The following is a 9,665-nucleotide window of genomic DNA, read 5'->3' as shown; positions in this document are numbered from 1 at the left end:
GTGACCCTTATGCCCACTAAACTCTGTGCTAAGCCCTGGGGATTTTGACATCCTTAAGAAGTTCTGATTACAGTAAGGAATCTCAGAGTTATTTGGTATATTCCCCAATTTCTGTCTCAGGAGAGACAAAAGAGGGACAGTTTTGTTTTTGTTTTTGTTTTTGTTTTACTATGGCTTAACTAAGACGTTCTCATATTTTGAAATGAGAGTACTTTACACTTGGGCTGTACCCATGGAGGAGCAGGGTGAGAGAAGATGGGAACAGTAAGAATCTATATATTTTTAAAAGATTTATTTATTTATTTATTTATTATTATTTATTCAATCATTCCTTCCTTCCTTCATTCATTCATTCATGAGACACACAGAGAAAGAGGCAGAGACACAGGCAGAGGGAGAAGCAAGCTCCGTGCAGGGAGCCCGATGTAGGACTTGATCCCCGGACTCCAGGATCATGCTCTGGGCCAAAGGCAGATGCTCAACCACTGAGTCACCAAGGTGTCCCTAGAATCGATATTTTTAAAATGTACAAGTGACTGCTGCTCAGCCAGGTTTGAAATTCTGCATGGCTGATAAAGATCAAATCTTAGAAATGTCACAGAATTATTAAATTCCATAAATACAGCCTCATCTATAAGATATTTATCCTTTAATCTCTGCTTTAAGCAAGATTTTGTTAACATAATTAGTGACCAATGGTAAATTAAACATTTTGAATTTACATTTTAAATATTGCCTCTGCCCCCTAATCTGGGAGTTTGGGCATGAAATCTTGCCTCTCTGAGAGACAAAATGGGCATTAGAATAGGATCACTTCAAGATTTTTGTCAAGATTATATTTGAATCCTGACATTATTTGTTGGTGCAAATCATTACAAAAAGCCTTTATAACAAAAAGTGTATTTTGTTTTTTTAGGTCAGGATATATCTTTCATTAATATATCTTTATTAAATATCTAAATAGTAAATGTAAATGAATAAATAAAAGTAAATAGCAAATGTATAATAGTAAATGTATAATACTATTTTAAGACTAACACATGGGACACCTGGGTTGCTCAGTGGTTATGAGCCTGCCTTTGTCTCAGGGCATGATCCCAGAGTGCCAGGATCAAGTCCCACATCGGGCTCCCTGCATGGAGCCTGCTTCTCCCTCTGCCTGTGTCTCTACCTCTCTCTCTCTGTCTTTCGTGAATAAATGAAATCTTATAACAAAAACAAAAACACTAACACGTATACGTAAAATTAAATGAATAAAACTAAACGGATAATACTAAATAGTAAATATATACTATTAATAGTGCAGAAATACTTACTAGACCCTACAAATATTCCCACTCATCACCCAGCTGTTGTTTTCAAGGATATTTATTTATTTATTTATTTGAGAGAGGGAGACAGAGAGAGCACTTGAGCAGAAGGAGGGACAGAGGGAGAGGGAGAGAGAGAGAGAATCTTAAGCAGGTCCACGTCCAGTGTAGAGCCCCACATGGGGCTGGATCTCAGGACCCTGAGATCACATCCTGTGCAGCAATCAAGAGTCCTACACTTTAAATGAGGAAGCCACCCAGGCGCCATCAGCTGTTCTTTTAATAGCTCCTCAATTTCTCCCCATTTAGTCACCAAAACTCAAAAGTACTAAGTACTTAATATCATCTCCTGTGAACTTTTACACAATAAAGTTAGCTTTAGCAAGCTTAAATAATATGATAAAAATAAATGACAGTTTGATTTATTCTTTTAAAAAGTGATTTATCCATTCATCTTTTCTTTAGGGATCTCAATATACATAGTTGATGTGGGAAACAAAAGCAGAAGGAAATGTAGATAAAATTAATTGACCTTCTAACCTGCAGCCATTGACAAATACTTGAAGCAGGCTGAACATAATGGTCCTCCAGGAAACTTCCAACAGTCTTAATGTTAATGCCTTGCTAGAGGGAAAAAAAAACACTTTAATTTGACAATAGCAAGGCCTCCAGTATCCTGTGAGTCTTCTTTAGCATATGAAAATTCTTTTGGAATTCCCCTCATCTTTTTTACTTCCCCCAACCCCAAAGCATATAATGGGTTGTCTCTCACAGTCCTGGGGCAGCAGCTCATTCTGTCCTTGTGTCCTGTCCTCATGGTTTAATAAAGCCACCTTCTTGCACTGAAGATGTCTCAAGAATTCTTTCTTGGGGGGATCCCTGGGTGGCGCAGCGGTTTGGCGCCTGCCTTTGGCCCAGGGCGTGATCCTGGAGACCCGGGATGGAATCCCACATCAGGCTCCCGGTGAATGGAGCCCTCTGCCTGTGTCTCTGCCTCTCTCTCTCTCTCTGTGACTATCATAAATTAAAAAAAAAATAAATAAATAAAAATAAATTAAAAAAAAAAAAAGAATTCTTTCTTGGCTCTCGACTCTGGACCCCAACAACAGTACTGCAAAAACTACATCACAGTTACTGACTTTGACATCTAGTTTAAGGTGTTAAAGACTTTATCTGTATATTGTCTTTTCCTATAAAATAGTACCTTTGGATATGCCATCTAGCATGTTTGATTGTTTTTACAAGAGAAATTTGAAAAATATTTTGACATCTAGTTTAAGGTGTTAAAGACTTTATCTGTATATTGTCTTTTCCTATACAATAGTACCTTTGGATATGCCATCTAGCATGGCTGATTGTTTTTACAAGAGAAATTTGAAAAATATTTTGATTTAACAAATTTTTACTTTTATTTTTATAGTTATTCTAATAACATTAATACATTATGAGTAATTAGAATAACTTTTTTTAAAAAAGATTTTGTTTATTTGAGAGAGAGAGAGTGCACAGGTAGGGGAAGGGGCAGAGGGAGAGGGAAAGGTAGAGGGAGAAATACATTCCCTGATGAGCAGGGAGCCTGTCTCCGGGCTGGATCCCAGGATCCTGAGATCAGGACCTGAGCTGAAGGCAGATGCTTAACCCAATGAGCCATCCAGGCACCCCAGTAATTAGAATAACTTTAATCTAATATTAAAATAACTGAAAATAATGTTATTTTCCTTAAATAATTTAAAAATAGTTCCTGAGACTAAAGTAAGCCAATGTACTGTGTTCCCTACTAAAAATGTGCACCCTTAAGCACTACTCATCCACTATTTGTGTCCTTGGGAAATCCTCTAATAAATTTGGGCTGTCTTTTATTCATCTTTAAAATAAGAATAATTATGTCTTCTCTTTGCCTTATAAGCATGTCACAAGAATTAATTATATCTTCAAAATATATAGAGCTCTTTACAACTTACAATAAATATAACAACTATCAAATGTATTATCACCACAACATTACTAAGAGATTTTCTTTTTATGGTTTGCCGGGAGGTACCATGTGCTGTAGTTTGCATTGTTAATAAAATCTCTTTTATAGAATTTTAAGATCTTTTATTTTTCATCATGTTTTCTTGCTTCATATTTCTAAGGAATATTTTTATTAAAAAAAGAAGGTTGTAATTTGGATCTGGCTACAACTACTATTCTCGCTAAATAACACAGCTCTCAAAAACAAAGCTTCTTAGATTTAGGAGGCACCGAAAACATTGGTGCCTTCACTCAGGGCTGTATCATCTCTATAACATGCCTAATAAATTGATATCTAACCCCAATTTTACCTTTACCCAGGGGCCATTTCACAAAGCAATGGGTTGGATTGCATTTTCAAAATTTGGAAATAAACATGCAGTGGAGAACCACAAAGCCAAAAGTTGGTTATTGAAGTCTTATAAAATCAACATGTCTCTGGGAAAATTAGCAAGAATAAAAGATGGAAGACATAAATAAACATGTTTGGAATGAAAAAAAAAAGTGACACAATCGATATCAGAAATCAAGGAAGAAGGAAATGTAGATAAAATTGAATGTCTTTATAACTTGCAACCCATTGGCAAATACTCGAGGCAAGCAGCATATAGTGTTTTTCCAGGAAGCTCCCAACTGTCCTAATGTTGGTGGCCTGCTTCCAGAGCTTGGTAACTAGAATCAATAGATTCAAAGTTTTCCATTGTAAACAGCTACCTTGTTTCCAGTTTCTTATGAAATTATGGTTATGAAATATAGTTATTTTCTAAAACATGCTACTATATAACAATCCTTTGCAGCAGCATCTGTAAACTCCTTAACTGTTCAGATCCTATTCCTGTGTCAGCATTTAGTTAGCTATGTGCCTTTTAAAAAGAATTAGGATACCTTTAGGGTAGAATTGCCAGATAAAAGACTGGATGCCAATTAAATTTGACTTTCAGATAAACAACAAATAATTATTTTGCATAACGAAATATTGCATGGGGGCATACTCATGCCAAAAATTAATCACTGTTATCTGAAATTCAAATTTAACTTGGCATCCTGTTTTTTTTTTTTTCTCTTTTTGGAGGAGATAAACCAATTTTATTGTCCATCATTATGTTATACAAACATCTAGGAATAACAGATTTGTAGAGAGGAAATAAATGAATAGTAAATAAGAGGGCAAAGGAAATAGTTTAAGTTTGGATTACTTTCCGGGATATCAGGCTGAAAGCCATCTCCAAGCACATGTGTAACTGATTTCGGGGTAGGTCTGTTCCCAGGCCAAAGCCTGCCATACATTTAAGATGTTCAATGTCTTGTCTGCTCTACTGGCTCTTGACAAAACTTTTGGGATCTTTGAGAAAATTAATGTATTCTTGGTGCTTCAGGGCTGTGCTGAGCATCACCAACTCTTCTGCAATAGTGTTAGCCACCCCTCAGCCGGCCAGGAAATCCATCAGGTGGTCATAGAAGGCTGGGTCCATGGAATTGGTGTTGAGCATTCTTTCACACAGACTGACCAATGGACTGAATGCTCATTTCCCTGATGGAGAAAATTCTCCTCCTCTTCTTGCCTAACCTCATCTTCTGGTTAGTGACAGTCCAGTCAGTACCAGGGTCTTCTTGCCACCCTTCTTTATAACTTCAACCACAAAATTAGGAGTGGAGGTCAATTCAGGCTCTGGTTCCCCAACTTTGGGCTCCTCCTTCCCATCAAATGTTGGCAGGATGCTATTGGGGATGTTTAAAGTGGGAGTGATCTTTTCTCCAGCAAATTTCTTCTGCAGTAATTTAGCTTATGTCCCATTCACTTCCAGCTCCCAACCTCCAGACATCTTGGGAAGGGACTTATACTTCCGTATCTTTTTTTCCTCCTTAACTTCATCATTTAGGAATTCAAAATTTTGTCCTCCTAGATGTGCAGGCTGCCACAGCCGCACCCGGCCCATGTGCACACCGAGCAGGCCAAAGGGCCACATGCATGGCCGGAGCAGTGGAGTGGGTGTGGCACAGAGTCCAGGCATGGCCAAGCCCAGCATGTGGGACACATAGCACAGCAGCTGACAAGTGCAGGCGTGAAGGGCCACCCAGGCTCAAGGATCCGATCCGTGAGCCTCCAAAAGTGTCGATCCTGGGCATTCCATGTTTTTATTTACTAAATCTGACAGTTTTCTAATAAATGTAATGATGGCTCTTTCTCAGATTTAACATTGTATTATTCCTATCTGTGACAGATTTTTTAGTAGAGTACGATTGTTTTTTATTCACTATTCAAATCTTGCAACATAGAATATCATACCAATTTATCACTGTCTTATTTTTATTTTTTTTAATTTTATTTATTTATTCATGAGAGAGACAGAGACATTGGCAGAGGGAGGAGCAGGCTCCCGGTGGGAAGCCTGATGTGGGATTTGATTCTGGGACACTGAGATCACCCCCTGAGCCAAAGGCAGACACTCAATCGCTGAGCCACCCAGGCATCCCTATCACTTTCTTACTGATAAAAAAAACTAAAATATGTGAAATTATTTTCCAAACTTTCCTTTAGATAAAGGGCTTATGAATTCCCACTAACAAAACTATAATTGTAAAATGACTAGCTTCATTGAACTGCCTTAACTTTGAAATTTAAAGACATGCTAATGGTGAAATAATAGGTAATTTATTGTTTTTTTCCTGTTAGAATTCTACAGCTATTGTCATTTGAAGCACAGAACTAATAAATGAAAGGATTGTATTCCAAAACTACCATTAGCATGTTCTAGTAACTTACTTTTTAAAAAGATTTTATTTATCCATTCATGAGAAAGAGAGAGAGAGAGAGAGAGAGAGAGAGAGAGAAGCTGGCTCCACGCAGGAAGCCCGACATGGGACTCAATCCTGGGTCTCCAGGATCAGGACCTGGGCTAAAGGCGGCGCTAAACCACTGAGCCACCCGGGCTGCCCCTAACTTACTTTTTAAATTCTTCAACTTCCTTTAACTTCCTGCACATCTAGGAGGACAAAATTTTGAATTCCTAAATGATGAAGTTAAGGAGGAAAAAAAGATACGGAAGCATAAATCCCTTCCCAAGATGTCTGGAGGTTGGGAGCTGGAAGTGAATGGGACATAAGCTAAATTACTGCAGAAGAAATTTGCTGGAGAAAAGATCACTCCCACTTTAAACATCCCCAATAGTGTGTATATATATATATATATATATGAGATATTTCAGAAAGAATTAGAAGGAAGTTCTTGGGTGTTGAAATAGTCTTAGCAATAGCTCAGCTTGTTCTATAGCATTGACAGATTGCAAAATTTATAACATGCACAAGAATCATGCCTGGAGCTATGAGGCAATACTTAATCCAAATCAAAATATATAAAAAGTAGCCTCACGTTTGCCTGGTGTAAAACACTGTTTTAGTAACATTCCAAATAAAAGGTCATGGATTGTCATAAGTAGTTTCCATGCAGTCAGGGAATTCAGAGGTTAAAACTGACAGTTGTATACACTCCTTTTGCGCCCTCACAAAGACCATCTTAATTCCACTTTCATGTTTTTATTCCAAAGATAACTATACACTTAGTACATCCTCAGATCTCTGTATGAGAATATTTGCTCTAGGTGACCAAAGTTATCCACCTTATTCATTACAACAAAAAAACTGTAAAGATCTAGAAAATATATACCAAATGAAATTTATACAGTAGTTCCTATAAATATAAAATCATATAAAAACATACCAAAGAAAATCACCTCACACAAATAATCTTCTACCTAAGTATCTTCTGATGTCTGATAAATGCTATGTACCCAGAAGGAAATATTTTCCTCAACAGTAATCTGCATAGCTCCTTCTAGTACTTTTTTCAAGTATCTTTTTTTTTTTTTTTTAAGATTTTATTTATTTATTCATAAGAGACACAGAGAGAGGCAGAGTAGCCTCCCTGGGGAGGGGGGGAGCCCGATGCCAGGACCTGGGATCCGATCCCAGAACCCCCAGTGTCACACCCTGAGCTGTGAGATATCTGCTCAAACACTCAGCCACTCAGGTGCCCCTTCCAGTACCTTTTTAATTCAGACTTAGACTTGTATGGTCTGAATGATGCTTGAGTACCCTTGATGTGCTAGACATTCTATTCAGTCTGTGAACAAAACAGGTATTATTTTTTCCATTTACATATAAAAGGACTCAAAGTTGACACCCTCACATATACACAATTAGTTTATAGTTCCACCCTTTTCTGCTTTTCTATCACATTTTTCCATTTCTACCACAGTCACCAGGGCAAAATAATTAAAATAGCCACTAATTAATGACCAAAAAATCAGAAACACTATGCCTGATATGTGCTAGATACAGTAATTTCTATTACTTTATTTTTTATTTATTTTTTAAAAATTTGCTTTCATTGAAATTCGACTTGCCAACATACATTATAACACCCAGTGCTCATCCAACCAAGTCTATTACTTTAGCTGGACTTTTGGTGGTGTGCTTTTTCCATCATACCATCCATATTCCAAATATATAGTTTGTGAGTTATTTTCCTTGACTGGCTGCCTTTTATATTCTCAGATAGTTTGTTTTTCCTTATAAGTGGGGGGGGGGGGTGATATGTAGTGTAATTAAGTTAGGTCAAGGGTAGCTCATGCCAGAATGCATCTGAATTTCTAATCATCTTTAAATTTTTGTGTTTCTTTCTGACCTTCATATTTCTTGGATGAGAATGGAAACATCCACAATTTCAAAGTCTCCCCAAACTAAAGTAGGTCTTTTGGGACAAGGCAAGGCAGGCTTAGGTAGCCAGTACCTTTGGCCTAGGATTCAGAGATGGGAAAGGATATTCAGCATGATATTTATATAGTAACATTAGTTTTCTGTGCACTAATCTTTTATCCTTGCAGCAAAGTAACTATAATGTTACTAAAAATAATAAAACAAAAAAATAGCTTTTGTTCCTGGTTTTGCCACTTCACTAGCATTGAGTCCTCAGGCAAGTCATTTGCTTCAATTCCTGGAACTGTAAAATACAGACATGAGGGTTTATCTGTGCAAACTCTTAAAGGGCTCAAACTAGACTCAGTGAATGAAAGCACTTTGCAAGGTGTTATAACATGAAGTTTTGTTAGTAATAGTCTGTATAAATAAATTCAACAGTTTTTATTTTTTATTTATTTTTAAAGATTTTATTTATTTATTTATTCATGAGAGAGAGAGAGAGAGAGAGAGAGAGAGAGGCAGAGACAGGGTGCCCAATGTGGGACTCGATCCTGGACCACGCCCTCAGCCAAAGGCAGATGTTTAACCTGTGAGCCACCCAAGTGTCCCAATTCAATAGTTTGTAATGCAATGAGCTTGATTACTCAATGCAGATGGAGAGAAAAAGAACTCAGACTCATTACAGAGATAAGGTAATTGAAGATTCAATAGTTGAATGACTTGACCAAGGTCATCACAGGTACAAGAAGCTAGAAGTCCTCAGATTGAAGCAGGAAGACTTCTGTTCTACAGACCAGCCTTAACCAAGATGCAGGTGGTTCCCATTCTTTAAGAAAAAGTTTCCATCACCCTTACTGGATGTTTATTTTGCCTTCACTGGATGCTTATTCTTTCTCAGAAACAGTAAGTCTCCTAATGTTACCCAGATAGTGAGTGACCACGCCAGGGATGTGAACCCAAATCTGTCTGGCTCCAGAGCCTGAGCTCTTAACTGCTGTGGTACTTAGTTAACCACACACATGCTCAGCCTCCCAAGAGAAAAGGCAGAGGAGTTGAATGAGGAGCCCTGGCAAAATGAAATATGCTGAGACTTGTTAGGTCTTATGTCTGTAAAGCCAAAGTCAGAGGCTGCTTCAGTAAAAGTTTTACACTTTGAGATGTATGAAAACTGACAAGCAGTTAAGGGCTTCCCAAGCTCCTTAAGGAAGAAAAGTAGCTCCCATCTATAGTAACAATTCAACAGGCAATATTTAGATGCTAAATACAAAGATTTAATTATATCAAATAGATATAATTTGAATTTACTTTTTGGTCGTTAGCCTGTTTTTTGGTTTTGTTTTTAAGAAAAGAAAACATCCATGTAAGAACGGTGTTTAAAATGTAAATCACAAGGTTACTTTTAACAGAGCTGATACTTTAAGGACATAAAAGGGCTCATCATTTTGCAATGAGTAAGGCAATTATTGCCAACGAATAACAGAATTATAGAATCCAGAAATAGAAATTAATTTTGATGAAAGGACATCATGGAATAAGAAAAGAGATTTTAGACAACTTGTTGATATATCAGAATCTGCAGCTTAGAATTTGGATGGGCACAGAAAACTCTGCCCTCCCGCATGGCTATAGTACGAAATACTTTAC

The 9,665-nt window shown here is 37.2% G+C and overlaps 1 pseudogene; it reads right to left on the bottom strand.

Annotated features, from left to right (window-relative positions):
• Positions 1-2,949: 2,949 nt before the first annotated feature.
• LOC121471691 lies at positions 2,950-5,361 on the bottom strand (annotated as a pseudogene).
• Positions 5,362-9,665: the final 4,304 nt, after the last annotated feature.

This window comes from Vulpes lagopus, chromosome 11 (assembly GCF_018345385.1).
Source record: "Vulpes lagopus strain Blue_001 chromosome 11, ASM1834538v1, whole genome shotgun sequence".
NCBI lineage: Eukaryota > Metazoa > Chordata > Mammalia > Carnivora > Canidae > Vulpes > Vulpes lagopus.
Note: the sequence above shows the minus strand (reverse complement) of the source record. Positions and strands in the feature narration are given on the sequence as shown.